The following is a 23,895-nucleotide window of genomic DNA, read 5'->3' as shown; positions in this document are numbered from 1 at the left end:
AACGCTGAAACCCAACAAGACCACCGCTATTTTCGCACCAGACGAAATTTTTAAAATCATTGAAGAGACTCTAAAAGAATATTATTTACCTACCGACCTATATAAAGTCATAAGATGTACCACTTTAGTACAAGACATAACCGACACAAACGAACAAGAATCAGAAATACGAAAATATCACTTGGTAAACAACCACAGAGGAATAGACGAAACAGTAGCTCATCTAAAACGATCCATTTATTTCCCATTATTAAGAGCAAAGGTCACCCATATCATTAATGACTGTGACATCTGCCAAACACTTAAATACGACAGGCAACCACAAAAACTCGAATTTTCGGAAACCGAAACCCCGTCACACCCTATGCAGATTATACACTCTGACATTTATACTATTAATGTAAAGACCGTTTTAACCATTATCGACAAGTTCTCAAAGTTTGCCTCGGGCTATACAATTCCAACTAGGGATAGCCTAAACATAGTAAAATCAATGAGAAATTTCCTATCAACATTTGGAATACCAAAAAAACTCATTTGTGACCAAGGTTCAGAAATGGCAAGTAAACTCTTTAAAGATTTTTGTGCGCAATATAACATCATTCTACACTTTACGTCATTCCAACAATCATCTAGTAATTCTCCAGTAGAAAGGCTCCATTCGTCTTTAACAGAAATATACAGAATTATATTAAATAAGAGGAAAACAGAAAAACTTTCCTGCGACCACGAAGATATTTTCTTCGAAACACTAACAACTTAAAACAACTCTATTCATTCGACGACAAAGTACACTCCCTTCGAAATTTTCCACGGAACCCCTCATGTACTAACTCAGGAGATTAATCCAAATAACGAACATGATTATCTCCAAAAACTTAACGAATTTCGTTATACAATCTACCCCGACATTAACGAGAGTATGGAAAATAAAATGAAAGCCAGAATTTCAAAAAGCAACGAAGACAGAAACTCACCGATAGCTCTAGAAGTAGGTGAAACAGTATTTAGAAAAGAGAATCGGAGAAATAAACCAACACCCCGATTTACAAAGCATACTGTCAAAGAAGACAAAGGTCTTACAATCTTGTCCCACAGAAATCAAAAAATACACAAGTCTAAAATCAAGAAAAGAACAGTCTAGTAATCATAGTCATATTTTACAGATTTTGCTGCGCCACGGCGCAATTCGTGAAAATCCAAACCCTGGAAGACAATGACAAAATTGCTAAGATAAACCTGGGAGACGCAAGAATTATCCAATCTTTTAAACATCTACTCAATAAAATCAACATACAAAATCTTCTAGAGAATGTTAAGAAATTCGAAATAGCATTAAATGGTTTAGAGGAAGTAAGATTTTCAGAAGAAATTATCAGTGCCTTAAGAGCCAAGGTAGATCAAGTAAAAATAAAAATAAATTCTCTAGTACCGAAGAAAAGAGAAAAAAGAGGTCTGATAAACGGTCTTGGAAGTATAATTAAAGTAGTAACCGGAAATATGGACGCATATGGAACAAATTATACAACAAATTAATAAACAGACACTTTTTAATAAAGAAATTATTTTGAGATTTGAAAATATAGGGTGTTTTTTTTAGAGGTATAGAACTTTAAATTGCAATAAAACAACGATGGATTATTCGATTGACATGAATTTTATTGACATGAAAGATAATCTTGTGGCATTACATTTTAAATATGATTTCTGGCATATGACCGCCACGGCTGGCTCGGATGTAGTCCAATCTGGACGTCCAATTTGCAATGACTTTTTCCAATATTTGGCCGTATATCGGCAATAACACGGCGAATGTTGTCTTCCAAATGGTTTAGCGTTTGTGGCTTATCCGCATAGACCAATGACTTTACATAGCCCCACAAAAAGTAGTCTAGCGGTGTTAAATCACAAGATCTTGGAGGCTTATGAAAAATCGGGAACAACAGCAATCTCGTTTTGGGCCCATTCGACGAATCTACGCCTTGCTTGATGATCGTTTGGTTTCAATTCTTGCACGAGTTGGATTTTGTAAGCACGCATGACGAATTGCCAAACCAAACTGAGAATAAATCACTTGACAGCTGTTAAATCGGTCGCCATCTTGAACAGTAATGCCAACTTAAAGTTCTATACCTCTAAAAAAAACACCCGTTATAACACAACATATCAATAACGAACAAGAAGTAATTAATGATTTTATTAAAAATTATAATAATAATATTTTCAAAACGTTAAATTACGAGCATAATACATTACATTGCTCCAATACATTACAAGAATAAATTTCAATATAGATGTTCTACATAATCACATTAACAACATAGCAGAAAGCATTTTATTAACTAAATTTAAAATTATAGCCAAATTTATTTTGTCAGAAAAGGAAATTAAATCTGTTTAGCTATTGAGCTTTTTCAATAGCTGTTGCGAATAATAAGTAGCCGAAGAAAGTTTGTTTATTTTCCGATACTGTTTATTTTGCGAATTGTTTACGGCAGCTAGGGCCGACAAAGAGCGATATCAAATGCACAAGTTGAGTCTTTGCCGAAAAACGAAGAATTGACAATTGGCGGGACAGACAGCCGAAATGCAGCGCCCAAGCCTAACGTAGGTAGATAACAAAGAGAAAAAGGAATGAGCGACGTACAGATAAATGCGTGCGAGAAAAGCGGTAGAAACATACATTAATAATTCATACATTATATTTCACGTTAAAATAGCTATATTTATGACACAAATTTATTCATTGACACACATTGTCCCCTTACCATTTAACAAAACAAAATTTTTAATTGTACCAAGTTACATTTTACCTCGATAGAGATAACCAAATTTTATATTTAGAAGAGAAATGTCCCAAGATTCATAAGGTGTATATACATATGTGAAAATGCGTGGACACAAACCAACGCAATCAACATCCACTGCCTCGAGGGCATACTATCCAGCCAAACTGCAACATGCGACGTCACAGACGTCGGCCAACGAGAAATGATAAAAGAAGTGGAACCAAACCACATCTTTATTTTCAACACAATCAATACCAATGTCACATCCTCATGCAAAAAACCCTTCACGATCAATGGATCAGCTATATTAACTTTCAACAATTGTACGGTCAAGGTCAACGGCTTAACGTATGACGATACAGCGATGGAATTTACCCAAGAAACGGAGATCTCCGTAAAATCATTTGAGCAGATGAATATTAACAACACTTTCGAAAAAATAAACCTGCACAAACTCCACCTGCAGTCCTTAGCATGTAAACTAAGGATATCATCGTCATGTCGACCCTAGCTACAAATCACATTCTTAACCATATGCACAATTTGTACCCTGTTGCTTAAAGGAAGGAGCACCTTTATTACCCCGGTGGAAATCCCTTTAAACTACGTTCACTTCATTCCAGGAGAGAAGGAGTTACCGATACGGCATTACAGAGTATGCACGATTCGGTCCCACCCGCCAAGCCGCCAAGACATTCGTTGCTCCCATGTGTTCAACGGAATGTCTACTATGTTGCAAGTGCAGACACAGCACTTTGACAGGATGTCGATTGCGACAGTTCTTGCAGACGAACCCAGAACTGCCGCACCAGCATTTCCATATATACATGTTGCCAACTAGATATGAAACTCTTTGTAAACATTTAGCTGAACTTAAGTCTGAGAACTAAAAAGCAGATCAGTTCCATTTTGGATACAAAACGTACAAGTTTATTTTAATTCGCAAAGGCGTTTGGCATTGGGCATTCACATCCGCAAAGGCGTTTGACATTGGACTCAATCTTCACTACCAGAAGGAAGCTCCTGTGCATCTTCAACTGGTATCTCGCGCATGCAAAGGTTACGAATGCGAGTGTTAACTTAATTCCAGAGCGCACTGCACTTAATTCCAGAGGGGTGAGCCAGGATGCTCTTTGCATAGTTAACGAAAGCTGAGGTGATTTCAAAGATTTAGGCGACACCCGACATTATAACCATTATATAATTATAACCGTTATTCGTAGAGTAAAAGGGAATACTAAATTCGTTGGAAAGTATGTAACAGGCAGAATGATGCGTTTCCGACCATATACAAAATATATTTACGAATTCAGACCGAGAGTTTAATAAAAAAAGCACACGGTTGGTTTTTTATGTATTATTAAACGTTTTTATTAATTCTAATAAAGGAAGAACTAGAGCCTTTAGATTATCACTAAGTTGGACAATGGACTTCAAAGTTGGAGTGGGCTTAGCAAAGCTATCGCAATTTGCGTTTATATAGGCAGATTGGGATAGTTTAAGAGCGAAGTTTAAGAGAATTAAGTTATAAATGTTTATTCTCTCGTGAAGAGAGAAGCTCCCGAAAAATAGGAGTAATTGGAGAATCCTGAGACGATTGCCTGGGCGGAAGTTTTTGTTATTTCAGTTTGCTCGCCAAGTGATCGAATGTTTAGGGGACGGTGGCTCGTTACAGAGTCTAGACTTTGGAATATGATGCTGTGCGTAAATAACAGATACGCTTAATCGATGGGCTCTCGATCTTGGTTTACATTTCGTACTTAGACATTAATGTGTGTGTGTGATTGTACGTAGACATGTGTGTGTGTGTGAGAGTTTATAATAGTGTGTGTGGTTGGGGAGTTGTGGGTGTAGAATGGATATGTTACTTCCCCATCCTAAAGAAGAAAGCCTGTCCTCAGGCACTTAGAGTAGGGTACAATACAGGGGTATTGGGGGGTACAATATTGTCTGTTTCAGGATGTATTATATTTTGTTTTTTAAGGGTTTGATTTTTGAATTTTACAATTAGTTTTTGGGGTATAGTTTTGTATTTATAAGTTAAGTACAATAATGCAATTATAACAATTATGATTAATGTTGTAAGTGTTATTATTTGAAAGAAATTATTCGTCTGGTTGTGTTGTTCGATTATTTCTTTTGTCTGAATGTGTTCGAGTGGTTCAAGTTTTGTTACATTATTGTTTACATAAATAGTTTGAGTATAGTCTAACATTGTCTAACAATTAATATTTCTTCTAATTAAATTATTTCGGTTAGTATGTTACTCTTTTCGTCTGGGTATGGTATTATTCAAAAAATTGGTGTTTTGATTATGTCTCTTGGAATATAGGATATTATCAGAATTTCGTTGGTATCAGATTTAAGCCAAGCTGAAGTTTTGATATTAAGAAGTTTTACAGAATTGACGTGGATTAATGAATCATTCTTTAAATGTTTTGGATTAAAAATACCTAAGCGTGTCAGTTGCAAACCAAGTTCTATGTCTTCAATGTATTCAGTGAATTGTTGTAGGTTGAAAATTATTAGAGCTATCATTAGTTCTCCTTCAAAGTTATAATTTAAATGATTAGTGACTTAATGACTTCTATTACGTGGTTGAGTTCGCTTATTTGTACATTATTTTTAATGATGTCGGCTATTTGTTGTTGTCATTCTTCTTTATCCTCTTGATTTGAAAATTGTTCCAATAAAGTTAACAAGGCCGCGTTACCTAAGCGTGTCAGTTGCAAACCAAGTTCTATGTCTTCAATGTATTCAGTGAATTGTTGTAGGTTGAAAATTATTAAAGCTATCATTAGTTCTCCTTCAAAGTTATAATTTAAATGATTAGTGACTTAATGACTTCTATTACGTGGTTGAGTTCGCTTATTTGTACATTATTTTTAATGATGTCGGCTATTTGTTGTTGTCATTCTTCTTTATCCTCTTGATTTGAAAATTGTTCCAATAAAGTTAACAAGGCCGCGTTACTACGTTTTACAATTCTTATACCGTTCATCTCTCTGTTAAATTTTTCTACTAGATACTGAATTTGTGGTAAGTTATTAAAAGGTTGAGTTTGTTCGATAAGTTCTTCATAAGTATTTTGTGTTTTAGTTAAGTTAATAGATAATTAATGATATTCGTGGTTTATTGGTAAATCTATTGATCCGGTTTGAAAGATTAGATAACCGTTTTTGGCCTGGATAGGGGTTACTTCTAGGTATTGTGCTGTCATTGAGTTTGTCAATTTTGATTATTTTATTTTGTTGAGTGTCGTAGGCAGGGGTTCCTGCAAAAATGAAAATGTCAGCTGGAGTTCGACCAGTTGTGTTATTTTTTGTTTTGCGATTGTATATGTAAAGTTTTTTTTTCGAATTTTGTGAATTGATTTTCAGGTTCATTTTCGCTTGTTATTATTCTTAATTTTTCATTAACAGTTTTATGAAATCGCTAAATGTCAGAAATTCCATTTTTACTTGTTCTTATGTTTAGAGTCACCTTCTGATTCGAACCAAATTTTAAGTGCAATGCACATGAAAGCGGAGACTTTATCGGCTTTTATTTCTCTTGGATTACGCATATCGTTGAATATGCGTAAAATAGCTATTTTAGCTTCAAGCCAATCTCTACCGTTTACTTCTATCAGGAAGGCGTATTTATAATAAATGTCAATACATGATAGGAATTGTTTATTGTTTATTAAGTAAAAATCCATGACATACTTGTCTCTGGGATTGAAGGTTTCTGGGGTCGTTTCAAGGGTTAATTTTGTATTTCTATGTTCAGTTTTAGCGATGTTACAGATTTCACATTCGTTTATAATGTTTTGGATTAGTTTTTGGTAATCAGGGTAATAGTAAAGTTCTTTCTGTGTATTTTTATAAGGTTAATTTTTATGTTTTTGATATTTTTGAATGGCGTATTTGAATTTATTAATTTACTACTGTTTTTCATAGTTTAGAAACTTCGGACTTATTTGAATATGCATTTTGAAAGATTTGAAAATCGATTTCATTAGGGAAGTAAAAAACACTTTTTTTAGTGCATAAGTATTCTTTAATTAGATCTTTAGCAAGGGTATCAGTCATTTCTTTATAACTGATTTTTATTCTAATTTTATGGAAATATTTTATTATTGAACGTCGTCAAAATCGTCCTTTATGAATTCGAATTGTCTGTTGTAATAACAGTGCACTCTTCTGGTGCACTATGCACAAGAGCTGCTGTGGGAAGGGATACTGGGTCATCTTGTCCTAGGAAGTTTTCTTGAATTGGCACTCTGGATAAAGCATCAGCGACATGATTTTCTTTGCCGGGTAGATATTACAATGAATATTACAATCGTATTCATTAAGTTTTATTTTCCATCTCTGTAATTTCATATTGGGATCTTTTATGTTACTTAGCCATACAAGTGGCCTATGATCGCTTAATATGTCGAACTTTCTACCGAATAGGTAGGACCTAAAATATTTTGTTGCCCATACTATAGCTAATACTTATTTTTCTATTGCTGAATAATTGAGTTCATGTTCGTTTAAGGTTCTGCTCGCATAGCAGATGTATTATCCCAGATCTTGGGATAATACAACACCTATGGCTATATTACTCGCATCTGTTGTCAGGGAAAATTTCTTTTCAAAGTTTTAGTTTCTCGAAGCCGGACATGTAGTCATTTTTTTTTTGTGTTAATTACTGCTTATGCTTTGTATGAACAGAATGTTTAATCGTACTTGTGAAAGTCAAATTTTACTGAATATTACTGTATTCAAGCAAAACGTGGGAAAGTTGTTCCCTTTCTTCTGTATTTAGATGTTCTAATCTGATATGTAAGGAGTAGTAAGAGGGTTTTCCTCAGATTTAGAAGTCTTGGGACACTCATAGGTAGTCTTGGACTCTTCTGAATTAGATGGTTGGGAGTACTCGTTGGTAACTTTTCGATGTTCGATGATCTGGGGCACTCATTGGTAACCTTTGACTCATCTGATTTTAAGTGGGGTTTCCGCTTAATTTTTCGGAGGGTTTTCTCCTTTTTCGTGGTATGTAGAGGGGTTTCCTCTGGGTTAAATGACCTGGGGCACTCATTGGTAGCTTTGTTTGTGTTGAATAATTAATTTGAGTGTTGGTTGGTTCTAAATAATTTTTGCCGAATAGTAAGTTATATTTTTCTGAAAAATTATGAGTATAAAATGTTTGCTTGGTGAAACAAAGCTTACTTGATTGCAATGAAACGCTTTGGTTCAATATTATAACGCCATTTATAGTGTGGACTTTTACTTAGAAGGTTTGATTGGGAAATTAAAAAAATTTTGTTTCATGATATTAATAGACGAACCAGTGTTTACTAGGCATTTGAGAGTGATATTATTTATTTTAATTTTTAAGAATAGGTTTCCTCCTTCTCTGAATCGCTATCTGATTCCGAGACTGGTTGAAGAAAATTTTCGCATCCTGTATCCATTGTATATTGGGCACTAGCACTTTCTCTCTGTCATTTGACAGGAGGGTTTGGTGCACTAATACTTTGTTGTTGAAAGTTTAAATGATTCTGGACTCTACCTGTATTTAATTTTTGTGTGAGTTCTCTTGCTAACCTCGGGTTTATTTCAGCGGGTCTTAAATTAGTGTTTTGATTTGATTTATTTGTGTTATGCATAGTATTGTTCACGAAATGTTGATAATTTCCTTTATTCTTAGGAGGTTGGGGTTGGGTTGTGCTAGGGTTGTTAGGGCTAGAGTTATTATGAAGTTTTGTTCGGTCATTGAATGTTACATCGTATACACCTTCTTATTGTGCTATTTGTTTAAGTTAAGATACTGTCGTAATGTCATGTCTGACAAGGGTCATAAATAACCTATCGGGCAATTTTCTCATGATTACATCTTTAATTGTATTATTTAATGCATTTGTGTAAAGTAAGGTATTATTGATATTATTTTCTAACATAAGTTTATTCGATATTGTAAATGATTTAAAAAAAGTACTGAGCTCTTGGGTGTAAACACTGAATGTAACTATTTGCCTAATTTGACTTAGGGCTTGATTCAGATGGGATTCCGATACCAGTTGGACTTGCTCGGATGCCATGATTAATTTTGGCTTTAGCTGAGTTTTTGGTTCTTGGGTTTTTGTTTTTACACTTTTATTGACAGTATGCAGTAGGTTTGACTATTGTGTGTCAGCCACCGATTATAAGTATTTCTTTTGAGTTTTCTGGTTTTTTGTTTTTTGAGTTAACTGTATTACGATTTTATGTTCACTTTAGCGCCGATTCGCTAAACGCTTGGTCGTACAAGGATCTTTTGTCACTAGATTTATATTTGTAAACAACTCGCACAATTTTTCCTTTTTATTCTACCGACTGCGCCATTTAGGAATTCAGCCCGAGAGATTAATAAAAAAAAGAAAACGGTTGGTTTTCTATGTATTCTTAAACGTTTTTATTAATTCTAGTAAAGGAAGAACTAGAGCCTTTAGGTTATCACTATGTTGGACAATGGACTTCGAAGTTGGAGTGGGCTTAGCAAAGCTATCGCAATTTGCGTTTATATAGGCAGATTGGGATAGTTTAAGAGCGAATTTTAAGAGAATTAAGTTATAAATGTTTATTCTCTCGTGAAGAGAGAAGCTCCCGAAAAATAGGAGTAATTGGAGAATCCTGAGACGATTGCGTGGGCGGAAGTTTTTGTTATTTCAGTTTGCTCGCCAAGTGATCGAATGTTTAGGGGACGGTGGCTCGCCACAGAGTCTAGACTTTGGAATATGATGCTGTGCGTAAATAACAGATACGCTTAATCGAAGGGCTCTCGATCTTTGATTACATTTCGTACTTAGACATTAATGTGTGTGTGTGATTGTACTTAGACATTAATTTGTGTGTGTGAGTGTTTATTACATTTCGTACTTAGACATTAACGTGTATGTGTGATTGTTAAAAATAGTGTGTGTGGTTGGGGAGTTGTGGGTGTAGAATGGATATGTTACTATATATATTCTTGATCAGGATCAATAGCCGAGTCGATCTGGCCATGTCCGTCCGTATGAACGTCGAGATCTCAGGAACTACAAAAGCTAAAAAGTTTAGATAAGGCTTGCACACTCCAGAGACATAGACGCAGCGCAAGTTTGTCGATTCATGTTGCCACGCCAATTCTAACGCCCACAGACCGCCCAAAAACTACAACGCCCTCACTTTTGAAAAATGTTTTGATATTTTTCCATTTTTGTATTAGTCTTGTAAATTTCTTTCGATTTGCAAAAAAAATGTTTGCCACGCCCACAAACCGCCCAAATCTGCCACGCCCACACTTTTGTAAAGTATTTTAATATATTTTCATTTTTTTGGTAGTAATGTTACTTTCTATCGATCTTCAGAAAAACTTTTTGACACGCCCACAAACCGCCAAAAACTGTTAGTGCTGACAGTGCTGTTTTTTTTTTCTTTAGCTGAGTAACGGGTATCAAATAGTCGGGGAATTCGACTATAACGTTCTCTCTCAAATATGGGAATGCCTTGTGTTAGATTAATTTTAAATGAAAATACTTTTTGATTAAAGCGTAATATATGTTGGCGCTCATGGCCGTTGAACAGAACGACTGTTGCCGATCGAAATCATACATACTTCTTAATTAATAATACCAACAGTATTCATCGTTGGGAACTTATCGATATGGGTGTTAGCATATGTAATAGATATTGGCTTACACGTCCTTTTTTTACGACAGCAGCGAAGCTGCTTTGTTGTACTTCCCAAAACTTTCCTGCCTATACTTTTGAAAATGGTTTCAGAACGGTCACGCCCACCACATATAACTTTTTTTTCATATTCTTTCTATTATTTTCGAATTATACCGATAATTCATAAAATTGATCGTTTTTTATTCATTTGTTTTAACATTGTTTTAACATTAGTCATATTGACTTATCGACGACTTGCATATCGTTGTCGCAAATTAATCAGATTTGTAATTCTCTTGGTTGATTACTGGACCTTTGCTTTATAACAAGTCATGAAAGTATGTGTCTGTCCAGATCCAAAATATTTTAATAAGTCTTTACTCTTGCAACATTATGGTAGGTCACATACATACATATATACATATACATATGTCAATTAAATCATTCTCCAATAAAAATGTACTTCCAATAATGGAAATAATAGCCGTTTCAAGGACTACTACTTAAACAGAGGCAAAGACAATAATAATCAAGATAAAAGCAATAGCAAGAACTTTAATTATAAAGATAAGAAAAAACAATCTATATTGATTACTTCAAAAAGCTTTCAAAATGACTAGGCATTCAAGGCATGAGCCAAGAATTTAAGAAATCTAAAAGTTTAACAGCTACTGAGATACAGGCAGATAAATATTGTGACGTAAACCCTTGATGTAAGATCATGGAACTATGCCCAGCGGCCGCAATTGTGGAAACGGAAATTTTACTCCAATAATTGGCAAAGGTCATTAGTAAGGCATTGACTCCCAAAATAAGAGATATAGCGATTTATTTGAAGAAAAGTCAGTTTAGGGAGAGAGCAGTCTAGAGAGAGGGCAGTCTTAGGACGGGACAGTCTCAGGAGGAGACCTTCTAGGTAAGCGACGCTATCGACATCCTAAAGGAGTCATTCACTGGGAAAAGACAAAGTGAAAATTTGCAATTTCATAGTCAAAAAGTCCAGAGAACCCAGAGAGGAAATACATACATCTTCGCTCCAATCCTGTAAATCCTCCTAGGACATTCGAGTTTGATATACAATATAGAGAAGGCAAGCGTATGGCCCATGTTGATTTTTTTCCAGAAATCTACTTTCTCCGGAATATGCGAAATATGTTATGAGATAGTTGTTGAAAAGCGAATCGATTTAACCGAAGTATCTGAGGATTGGATATGTGCAGAGCAACAGAAAGATCAAGATATTCTAGAAATCGTTTCCAAGTTGAATAATGCTGAATGCACATTCGATTTGGCTAAGACATATGATTTGAGAGCTGGAGTTTTGTATAGAATCATACAAAGAAATGACAAGTCCCTATGTTTGCCAGTGGTGCCTTGAGGATTTAGATGGTCAGTTATTGACCAAGTACATGAATCCATAATGCATCTGGGCTGGGAAAAAACGCTTGACAAGGTTTACGATATTTATTGGTTTGAGGGCATGGCCAAATACATTCGAAGATTTGTTGAAAATTTTATAACATGCCGAGTTTCCAAATCATCTTCTGGAAAAGTACAAATGGAATTACATCCTATTCCCAAAGTAAACATTCCGTGGCATAGACATAGACACATCATCAAGCTTAGTGGTAAAAGCGTTCGTAAAGAATATGTTATCGTACAGATAGATGTATTTACCAAGTATGTTTATCTCTACCACACGTTCACATTAAGTGCAGAAAGTTGTGTAATGGCTTTGAAATCATCAATTTCGTTGTTCGGAGTCCCTATTCATATTGTGGCTGATCAGGGAAGAAGTTTCACAGGTGCTAAGTTCGTTGAATTCTGCTCTTCACAAAAGATAAAATTGCATGTAATGGCAACAGGAGCAAGCCAAGGTAATGGCCAGGTTGAGAGGGTTATGAGTACCTTAAAAAATTTATTAACAGCTGTTGAAATGAGTTCTCGATCGTGGCAAGAGGCAATGGGGGAAGTGCAATTAGCTATTAATTGTACTGCTAATAAGATAACCAAAGCGAGTCCATTAGAATTATTAATGGGAAAGGTTGCGCGACCTTTAGGCCTTGTTCCCATTAATGATTCAGAAACTGAAATAGATTTTGAGAACCCAAGCTTTAGAGAATATAGAAAAGTCAGGAAAGTACGAGAAAGAAAGATTTGATAAAGGCAGAGCTAAGATAGTAATATTTAGCGTGGGAGATTTTGGGTAGCTTAATAATAGTGAGAGAAACCAGACTAAGTTAGATGCTAAATATAGAGGACCATTGGAGATTATTGAGGTATTGGGTAACGACAGATATACTTTAAAGAGTTTGAAAAGTAATAGGTGATATAAGTATGCTCATGAGAGATTAAGAAGATTGCCAGATGGGCAGGTGCCAAGCGTCCTGGAGATCGATGTTAGCCCGCCAGGTGAAGCCGTTGAAAGAGACGGTATGAAATCTGTTGAAAGAGACAGTAGTGATGATGAAAGAGATAATATGTAAACTGTTGAAAGACACAGTATTGAAGAGAGAAGCTGTTGAAAGAGACAGTAGTGAAGCTGTTGAAAGAGATAGTAGTGGAGTTGTTGAAAGGGATTATATGTAAACTGTTGAAAGAGACAGTATTGAACAGAAGCTGCTGAAAGAGACAGTAGTGAAGCTGTTAAAAGAGACAGTAGTGAAGTTGTTGAGAGAGATGGAATGGAAGCTGTTGAAATAGACAGTAGGCGGTAGGTGTATGGAAGTACACGGCGGCGGGACCTGGCTCTGAGTGGTAAAATGATAATCTTGTTATTTGAGAAAAGAAGAAAATGAAAAAATGGGAAAATGAGAAAAAAAAATGGGAAGAAAATGGAAAAAGAGAATGAGTTAATTCGAGATACAAGAAGAAAAATTAAGAAGTTTGGATTTGAAAAGAATTTGCTTAAGATGTAGAAATAAGAAAAATGATCAAAGAAAAGTAATGAGAGAAAATTTAAGGAATAGTTTGATTTGAAATATGAAAAGTTAAATTAATTATTTAAGGAGTGACTTAAGTTGAATGAAGATAAACAAAATAGTTAAGAAAGTATTTAAAGATTAAAAAAAAAACTATTAAAATGAAAAATGAATTATGATGTTCGCAAGGATCCCAAGGAAGGTTCAGTATTTTAGAGTCAGAGCGTCTGCTCAGTTAGAGTTACTTTATTCGAATGTTTCTTACGCGCTCAACTTGGGCTGAACTGACCCGTATATATAGTACTTAATTTTATATACATATAGTTCCATATACATATACATATGTATGCAGAAGGCATGCATATGTCATGTATGATCTGACCACTTTAGCTGCAAAGTGCATGCTCAGCATTCCCATGCTCCGCGATCGGCTTATGTATAAGCGTTAGATCATATTACTTGAGCGCTGGAACACTTGTGTAATTGTTGGTGGTCTTTTGGGTACTTGAACGTTATGTTTATTATGACAATGTGTCACAATGTTTTGAAGATAAGTTGTACCCATTAATTTAGTATATTTATAGGGTAGATATGCTACACCTACCTTTTTAAAGAAATGAAGTAATACATGTAGTCATTTAGTTCTCAATATTAATATTTTTAAACATTAATTCAATTTTTTTTTTTAAATAATATTGATTTTTTCCTTTTAATTATTAGCAATGTTTTGTCTAAAAGCATTTTTGTGTAATGACAGAATAATAAAAAAAATTTATGTTGAAATACGTAATTATTTGTTTATGTTTAACTTTCTTAGAAGGAAAAATAATTTTTTTGTTTTGCTTTTTTTTGTGTTTTTTTTTTGTGGTTCATCAGACCTTTTCTTAAGTGAAATGAAACGTTTCATTAATTATATATTTTTAGTCTATCATGTACTTTTTGTTTCTTTTGCTTTGTATCTCTAATTACTATGTTATCTCTGTCTTCTATGGTTTCTACAGTATAAGGACCTAAATATACTGGATCTAACTTATGACCCGTATAGTATAACTTTATCTCCTATTTTTAATTGAAAATCTGATTTTTTTTATCTATAATAGTCTGTTTTCTCCGTCTGTCCGTCTGTCCGTATGAACGTCGAGATCTCAGGAACTACAAAAGCTAGAAAGTTGAAATTAAGTATACAGACTCCAGGGACATAGACGCAGCGCAAGTTTGTCGATTCAGGTTGCCACGCCCACTCTAACGCCCACAAACCGCCCAAAACTGCCACGCCCACATTTTGAAAAATGTTTAATATTTTTCATTTTTGTATTGGTCTTGTAAATTTCTATCGATTTGCAAAAAAACTTTTTGCCACGCCCACTCTAACGCCCACAAACCGCCCAAAGCTGCCACGCCCACACTTTTGAAAAATGTTTCGATATTTTTCATATTTGTATTAGTCTTGTAAATTTCTATCTATTTGCTAAAAAACTTTTGGCCACGCCCACTCTAACGCCCACAAACCGCCCAAAGCTGCCACGCCCACACTTTTGAAAAATGTTTTGATATTTTTTCATTTTGTATTAGTCTTGTAAATTTCTATCTATTTGCCAAAAAACTTTTGGCCACGCCCTCTCATGCATAAAGTGTTATCTATAACGACTTCGCCTTTTTCTAACATTAGTTCTAGCTCCTTTTCTAATATTATATGCTATTTCTAATCTAAATTTTATTTCCTTAGAGTAATCTTCTACATTATACAGTGGATCTATTCTGTTTTATTAAAATTTGCGAACTGCCTTGGTAATCTTCCTAAGAATAGTTCATATGAACAGTAATCATGCATGACTGATGGTGTTGTGTTAAAACAATATGTAAAATATTGTATCCAAACGTAACAATCAGTTTTATCTACAGAGATGTATGAACGAATGTATTCATTGAATGTTCTATGACTTCGTTCTATTGTCCCTAAAGTTTGGTGATGATATGAGGTAGATGTTAGGTTTTCTATCTTCATGTATTTGCACATATCTAAAATTACTTTATTTTTATACTCGGTACCCATGTCCGAAATGAACGTCTTCATTGGACCGTACTTTAGTATAAAATTTTCGAATATAGCTTTTGCGACAGTATTTGCGCTTTTGTTCGCAACCGGTATGGTTACTAGATACTTCGTTGATTCACATATAAGTGTGACGATGTATTCGTTGCCATATTCTGATTTCGGTAGTGGACCTACTGTGTCCACTATCACTATATTAAAAGCATTTGTTGGGGTTTCTGTGTGAGTCATTGGGGTCTTTGTATGTGTCGTTGTTTTCGAGATCAGGCATTTATGACATCTACGTATGTACACTTTTATATGACGAGTCATATTTTTCCAATAATAGTGTCTTTTTATTTTCGCTAGTTTTCTTCTAATGCCTGCATGACCTCCTTGAATTGGTTCGTCATGATATGTAGACAGTATTGATTGTATCTCTTTTTCAGTTTTTATAATGGTCACCGGCTGGAGTAGCGCTACTCTTACTGATTTTAATTTTATATTGCCCGTATTTTTGAAATTATCTATTGAAATGGTTTCAAAGATTTTTTCACTCGTTGCCAATTTGAGTTGGCTAATTTTTAATATACCGGCTTGCATTTCAAGCCTTCGGAAGAACTGACCTAAATCAAAAATTCCATTGGTATATAAATCGTCAACATCAATTCTTGCAATAACTTTATTTGCTCGTTTTAGTAAACAAATAGATTCAGTTATTCGCAAGGTCACTACTTTTCGTACTTCATCATTTGTTATGACTTCGTGTACGTTGGGCTTAGATACATTTTGGATACTTTGCCTAGGCAATAGTTCCTTATTTGTTACTGTACAGTTTTTATCTTGTCTACTTTGTTGCCTGGTAGTGACTTTCAGGACTTTATGTTGCATGTCTTTGAGTTCTGTTATATTTATACGCGAGAGTGCGTCTGCTACAAAATTATCTTTCCCCTTTATTCTTCAAGCTCTAACCGCATGCAAGTTAGTTTAGAACTGGGATTAGTCATAGAAAATAGGTACGTTAAAGGTCTGTGGTCCGTTTTAATGGTAAATGTTTGCCATAAATATATGGTCTAAAATGGGTAATTGTAGATTTTCTGGTTTTCCATCAAACTCAGGTATCGCTTCCTTCTAGTGTTTCAATGTCACTATCGGACTCAGCGCCGACTGATTGTACAGATTCGTCTAGTTCTTTGAACTGGTCTGGGTTGAATTCAACCAATTGATTTAGACTTTCTGGTACATCTATCAGAATATGCCTTCTTTTTCTGATATTATTTAATCTTGTGTTTAGGGATTTTATAACCCTCAAACATTTGTTATTATGTTCAGATGTGAGTCTATTTGCATATTTATTTACTAATGTAACTATATTATTATATTCTCCTACAACTATCTCTATATGATTTTTCAAAGTTTCGGATTTTATTACTGCATCTCTATTGATACATTTATAAGACTTATCAAACCTGTAGCGAAATTCGTCTATTTGTGTCGCTATTTCGCTCCATTCCATTCTTGTCGTAAAAAAAAGTTTTTATGAAGCTTTCTTCTACTATTTTTTTTTTAAATCTGGTCTAAACGATTTGCCCTATTCATATAACGTTTTTTGATGATTTTGTTATGCTTAACATAAATTGTAAGCAGAATTAGCACTATTGTATTGATCAGCAATAAGATCCTCAACGAATTTATATTGTCTGTGTGATCTATAATTTTTACGTTATTAACTACGTTGGCAGTATTGTCTTTTGCCCCACTAGAATCGCTAAACCATCAAATTTTTTAGTTTATATTCAATGAAACGTTTTTGAAGGAAAAAGTGAGATTTTCTATTTATGAGTTTTTCTCATTATTATTATATTATTTTTTTCTTCTCGAATATCAAAAGTAAAAATTTTTACGTTTAAGAATTAAAAATTGTTAAATTTTGGCATTTAAAAAAAAATTGTTTGCAGACGTGGAAATATTAGTTGTTAATAAATGTGGTTGGCTCATATATTTGTTTACAATAATACAAAAATTTTCCAACCGCATTGTTAGTAAAAAGCCTAACAGATATTAGTGTTTTTCAAGCAGCGGCTTCCCGCATCGGCTTGGAATTAGAAATTAAAACTAAGGCAAATTGTGTCATTGGCATTTATTTATGCAGCCCGTTTGCGTTGTTTCGCACCTTGCGAAAGCTTGTTTTCAATGTCTTCCAGACGCTCTTTTCGATAGTTGATTGTCACATTGAAAGTGATGGCCGTGTCGGAGAAGGGAAAGTTATTTTGAAATGGGGGCCCTATAGGTACTCAACTGCTCACGAGACTTATCGATAGTATGGCTTTTAGTCGATTGTGAGAGCCTGGTAACAACAAGATCGAGTGTGGCCCTGCTGGTAGAGTGGGCGTGCGTGTTATATCGAGAAGGAGAATAAGAAAAGCAGAATAAGAGCGGCAGTTATTAAAAAAGGAGAAACAACAGGGACTCGCTACACAATCAATAATTAAAGAAATAACTACTCTCTGTCATATATATATGTAAAAAGGCTGCAAGCTTAGCAAACGTCCGTTAAGTTGATATTTCAAACTTTATTTCTTTCAGTCCTAGCTTACGTGTTTTAATCTTATCTCTAACTAAACCAACGCAGTTGCCATATGTTCTTCAGTCATGGGAAAAGATCTTAATTTCGCGAATTTCCCACTTCAAGACATTCGTTATCTTCAAGGAAATTCTATACGGCCGCTTGCATCTTTATTTAAGGGATAAACCCACGCAAGTGAAAACTGTCTTAAACGCCAATAACATTTGAAAAGTGCCGAGAGGACTCAATCCTACAACAACCCCCAGGATAACAGGACTTAGACTGGAAGGGTCAAGGAACAGCATAAGGAATACTCTTGAAGAAAAACTATAACCCTACATAGGCCTCGAGATGGGCGGCAAGGAGTCCAAGGCGTCCGGAAGTCATCGAAAACAAAGATGAGATATTAGGTGTGCAGCATACCCTTGAGTTCATCGCCGTGATGTAAGTGTTTCTGGCACTATTGAAACTAGTAAGGATTTACAAACGATCACCCTGGAACGGATCGCATCCAGTATACCGCAACACCAATGCACAAGCGTGGGAAACGAAGTCCGCTCAACATATATGAGCAGTGTATCGAGCAAAACAATCCGTCAATGAAAACTCACTCGCTTACTACCGAACATAACATTAAAGCTGGACAAATAAATAAACAAAGAATAAGTGAACAGGTGCATTTTTTTATGAGGATATCAATAAAGACAAAATTAAAGCTGAAAGTCATTTCCCAACAAGTGCACAATTCAAGTAATCTGAGAACCGGGTAGCGGCCGAAGCGTGCCACCGAAAACACTCATACAAAAGTATATATATATATACATACAGCCGTGGACGTATAAATAGCACAAAATTAAGTTCATCTTTTTGAATAGTTTTTTTAATTAACAAATATTTCTTGGAAATAAAACAGCTTTCTTTCTTCATAGCTTAGCTTATAAACTAATAAATTAATTAATCAAAATTAATAAATGTTTAAAAGAAAAGATGTGGAAATTAAAAAACTAAAAAACAACGAAAAATGCGTGGATCAGTTTTTCGTGGCTTTGGTTTGCGTTTTTTTTGATTAGTCAAATATTCTGTGTTTTCCTTTGCTACCTTCAGTGCATTATATACCATTTTCCTCGAACATTTCATTATTTCGGCAATTTCAGCAGGTGTATTGTTACTGTACAGTTTTTATCTTGTCTACTTTGTTGCCTGGTAGTGACTTTCAGGACTTTATGTTGCATGTCTTTGAGTTCTGTTATATTTATACGCGAGAGTGCGTCTGCTACAAAATTATCTTTCCCCTTTATTCTTCAAGCTCTAACCGCATGCAAGTTAGCTTAGAACTGGGATTAGTCATAGAAAATAGGTACGTTAAAGGTCTGTGGTCCGTTTTAATGGTAAATGTTTGCCATAAATATATGGTCTAAAATGGGTAATTGTAGATTTTCTGGTTTTCCATCAAACTCTGGTATCGCTTCCTTCTAGTGTTTCAATGTCACTATCGGACTCAGCGCCGACTGATTGTACAGATTCGTCTAGTTCTTTGAACTGGTCTGGGTTGAATTCAACCAATTGATTTAGACTTTCTGGTACATCTATCAGAATATGCCTTCTTTTTCTGATATTATTTAATCTTGTGTTTAGGGATTTTATAACCCTCAAACATTTGTTATTATGTTCAGATGTGAGTCTATTTGCATATTTATTTACTAATGTAACTATATTATTATATTCTCCTACAACTATCTCTATATGATTTTTCAAAGTTTCGGATTTTATTACTGCATCTCTATTGATACATTTATAAGACTTATCAAACCTGTAGCGAAATTCGTCTATTTGTGTCGCTATTTCGCTCCATTCCATTCTTGTCGTAAAAAAAAGTTTTTATGAAGCTTTCTTCTACTATTTTTTTTTTAAATCTGGTCTAAACGATTTGCCCTATTCATATAACGTTTTTTGATGATTTTGTTATGCTTAACATAAATTGTAAGCAGAATTAGCACTATTGTAATGATCAGCAATAAGATCCTCAACGAATTTATATTGTCTGTGCGATCTATAATTTTTACGTTATTAACTACGTTGGCAGTATTGTCTTTTGCCCCACTAGAATCGCTAAACCATCAAATTTTTTAGTTTATATTCAATGAAACGTTTTTGAAGGAAAAAGTGAGATTTTCTATTTATGAGTTTTTCTCATTATTATTATATTATTTTTTTCTTCTCGAATATCAAAAGTAAAAATTTTTACGTTTAAGAATTAAAAATTGTTAAATTTTGGCATTTAAAAAAAAATTGTTTGCAGACGTGGAAATATTAGTTGTTAATAAATGTGGTTGGCTCACATATTTGTTTACAATAATACAAAAATTTTCCAACCGCATTGTTAGTAAAAAGCCTAACAGATATTAGTGTTTTTCAAGCAGCGGCTTCCCGCATCGGCTTGGAATTAGAAATTAAAACTAAGGCAAATTGTGTCATTGGCATTTATTTATGTAGCCCGTTTGCGTTGTTTCGCACCTTGCGAAAGCTTGTTTTCAATGTCTTCCAGACGCTCTTTGTAGCGTTGCCGGGACGTCTCGTCTCTGGCCAACTGGGTCATTTCCTTGACCATTCGGCGTTGTTGTAGTAGCTTCACCCTTTTTCCGGAGCGTTTGTGCTTCTTTGGTTCCTTCCTTTCCTGCCTTGCAAGGTACTCAGCTATTGTGAGTGGGCGTGGTCCATCTGCATGGTTTTGCTGCAGAGCTTCTTCAAGGTGGCAAGGCATTTGTTGTCAGGCGGAGGCGAGACTAAGTCTCATGTCCTGAGGTCCTAAAGTCCTGACGTCCTGAGGTTCTGAGGTCCTGAGGTCCTAAAGTCCTGACGTCCTGTCACGGTCGCCATATGATGTTCGCAAGGATCCCAAAGAAGGTTCAGTATTTTAGAGTCAGAGCGTCTGCTCAGTTAGAGTTACTTTATTCGAATGTTTCTTATGCGCTCAACTTGGGCTGAGCTGACCCGTATATATAGTAATTATTATTATATACATATAGTTCCATATACATATACATATGTATGCATGCATTCTGCATACATATGTCATGTATGGTCTGACCACTTGAGCTGCAAAGTGCATGCTCAGCATTCCCACGCTCCGCGATCGGCTTATGTATAAGCGTTAGATTATATTACTTGAGCGCTGGAACACTTGTGTAATTGTTGGTGGTCTTTTGGGTACTTGAACGTTATGTTTATTATGACAAAGTGTCACAATGTTTTGAAGATAAGTTGTACCCATTAATTTAGTATATTTATAGGGTAGATATGCTACAGAATGTTAAAGATTGAGTTGAAGAAAGAAAAAGTTGTTAATGAGTAAGAGCATTAAGTTGATTGTCACATTGAAAGTGATGGCCGTGTCGGAGAAGGGAAAGTTATTTTGAAATGGGGGCCCTATAGGTACTCAACTGCTCACGAGACTTATCGATAGTATGGCTTTTAGTCGATTGTGAGAGCCTGGTAACAACAAGATCGAGTGTGGCCCTGCTGGTAGAGTGGGCGTGCGTGTTATATCGAGAAGGAGAATAAGAAAAGCAGAATAAGAGCGGCAGTTATTAAAAAAGGAGAAACAACAGGGACTCGCTACACAATCAATAATTAAAGAAATAACTACTCTCTGTCATATATATATGTAAAAAGGCTGGAAGCTTAGCAAACGTTCGTTAAGTTGATATTTCAAACTTTATTTCTTTCAGTCCTAGCTTACGTGTTTTAATCTTATCTCTAACTAAACCAACGCAGTTGCCATATGTTCTTCAGTCATGGGAAAAGATCTTAATTTCGCGAATTTCCCACTTCAAGACATTCGTTATCTTCAAGGAAATTCTATACGGCCGCTTGCATCTTTATTTAAGGGATAAACCCACGCAAGTGAAAACTATCTTAAACGCCAATAACATTTGAAAAGTGCCGAGAGGACTCAATCCTACAACAACCCCCAGGATAACAGGACTTAGACTGGAAGGGTCAAGGAACAGCATAAGGAATACTCTTGAAGAAAAACTATAACCCTACATAGGTCTCGAGATGGGCGGCAAGAAGTCCAAGGCGTCCGGAAGTCATCGAAAACAAAGATGAGATATTAGGTGTGCAGCATACCCTTGAGTTCATCGCCGTGATGTAAGTGTTTCTGGCACTATTGAAACTAGTAAGGATTTACAAACGATCACCCTGGAACGGATCGCATCCAGTATACCGCAACACCAATGCACAAGCGTGGGAAACATATATGAGCAGTGTATCGAGCAAAACAATCCGTCAATGAAAACTCACTCGCTTACTACCGAACATAACATTAAAGCTGGACAAATAAATAAACAAAGAATAAGTGAACAGGTGCATTTTTTTATGAGGATATCAATAAAGACAAAATTAAAGCTGAAAGTCATTTCCCAACAAGTGCACAATTCAAGTAATCTGAGAACCGGGTAGCGGCCGAAGCGTGCCACCGAAAACACTCATACAAACGTATATATATATATACATACTGCCGTGGACGTATAAATAGCACAAAATGAAGTTCATCTTTTTGAATAGTTTTTTTAATTAACAAATATTTCTTGGAAATAAAACAGCTTTCTTTCTTCATAGCTTAGCTTATAAACTAATAAATTAATTAATCAAAATTAATAAATGTTTAAAAGAAAAGATGTGGAAATTAAAAAACTAAAAAACAACGAAAAATGCGTGGTCACAGAAATAGCACAATTTCAAAATATCTTCAATTAATCATAAAAAATAAGTTTAAAAGTAATTAATGTAAAGCAAATTTAATATTTGGTTGAGTATCCATGATTTTTGATGACTGCGTTACATCTTCGACAGGAGCGGTTTTTTTCTGCTGATGCGTCCAAAGAGGGAAACTTCATTTAGTCTTCTTGCCACTAATTTCCTCGATACATTTGTGCCACATTCTTTATTTATTTCCTCCATAATTTCGCGGGAGGACTTGAAAGGATCCGCCTTGCTCTTCCGTACTATGAGCATATCTGTACGCGGATCAGTTTTTCGTGGCTTTGGTTTGCGTTTTTTTTGATTAGTCAAATATTCTGTGTTTTCCTTTGCTACCTTCAGTGCATTATATACCATTTTCCTCGAACATTTCATTATTTCGGCAATTTCAGCAGGTGTATTGCCAGATTCAGTTAGGTTGAATATCATCCTCCTTTCTTCAACTGAACAATGCTTTCCTCGACCCATTTTTTTAACATTTGTATTAAATTATATTAATTTGTTGACGAAATTGTTCAAATCACGAAAAAAACCTACGAAAACCACTTTTTGCACGGAATTTGCTGTAAGTTCATTAAAGTGTGCTATTTCTGTGACCACGCTAAATAATCGCAATCCCGAAACAGAAGTATTAGATTTCAATAAACAAAATTATAAGATTCTAAGAGCACTTGTATCCAGAGCGAATGCACTTGAATCCAGAGAAATGCGAAGACTATTAAAGTCAGCAACTCCAAAGCTTTCTCTTCATTGATCAGAACCTAAAGTCTAAAGTCCATATTAGAAAAGCTCGAAACCAGGCTTGAACGTCAATCAAATCAGAGTAATTATCAGAGTTCAGTTTGAGACCTAATTATAATCGGTCGGTGTTCTTCTCAACTAAAAATATTGTAATCATTCAGTAAAATAAAATTATATTTTTTTACATATGATATTGCATTATTAATATATATATATATATATATTTATACATACATACATATATATACATATACATATATATATATATATATTTATACATATACATACATACATATATATACATATATATACATATACATATATATATATTTATACATATACATACATACATATATATACATATATATACATATACATATATATATATGTATATAGATAGACGACCTTTACTTAGTGT

The 23,895-nt window shown here is 34.8% G+C and overlaps 1 protein-coding gene across 4 annotated transcripts in view; it reads right to left on the bottom strand.

Annotated features, from left to right (window-relative positions):
* Positions 1-23,895, bottom strand: part of LOC120447063 (dnaJ homolog subfamily C member 16) — a 412,134-nt gene that overhangs the window by 240,734 nt on the left and 147,505 nt on the right. The gene's annotated exons all lie outside the window — the stretch shown is intronic.

This window comes from Drosophila santomea, chromosome 2L, assembly GCF_016746245.2.
Source record: "Drosophila santomea strain STO CAGO 1482 chromosome 2L, Prin_Dsan_1.1, whole genome shotgun sequence".
NCBI lineage: Eukaryota > Metazoa > Arthropoda > Insecta > Diptera > Drosophilidae > Drosophila > Drosophila santomea.
Note: the sequence above shows the minus strand (reverse complement) of the source record. Positions and strands in the feature narration are given on the sequence as shown.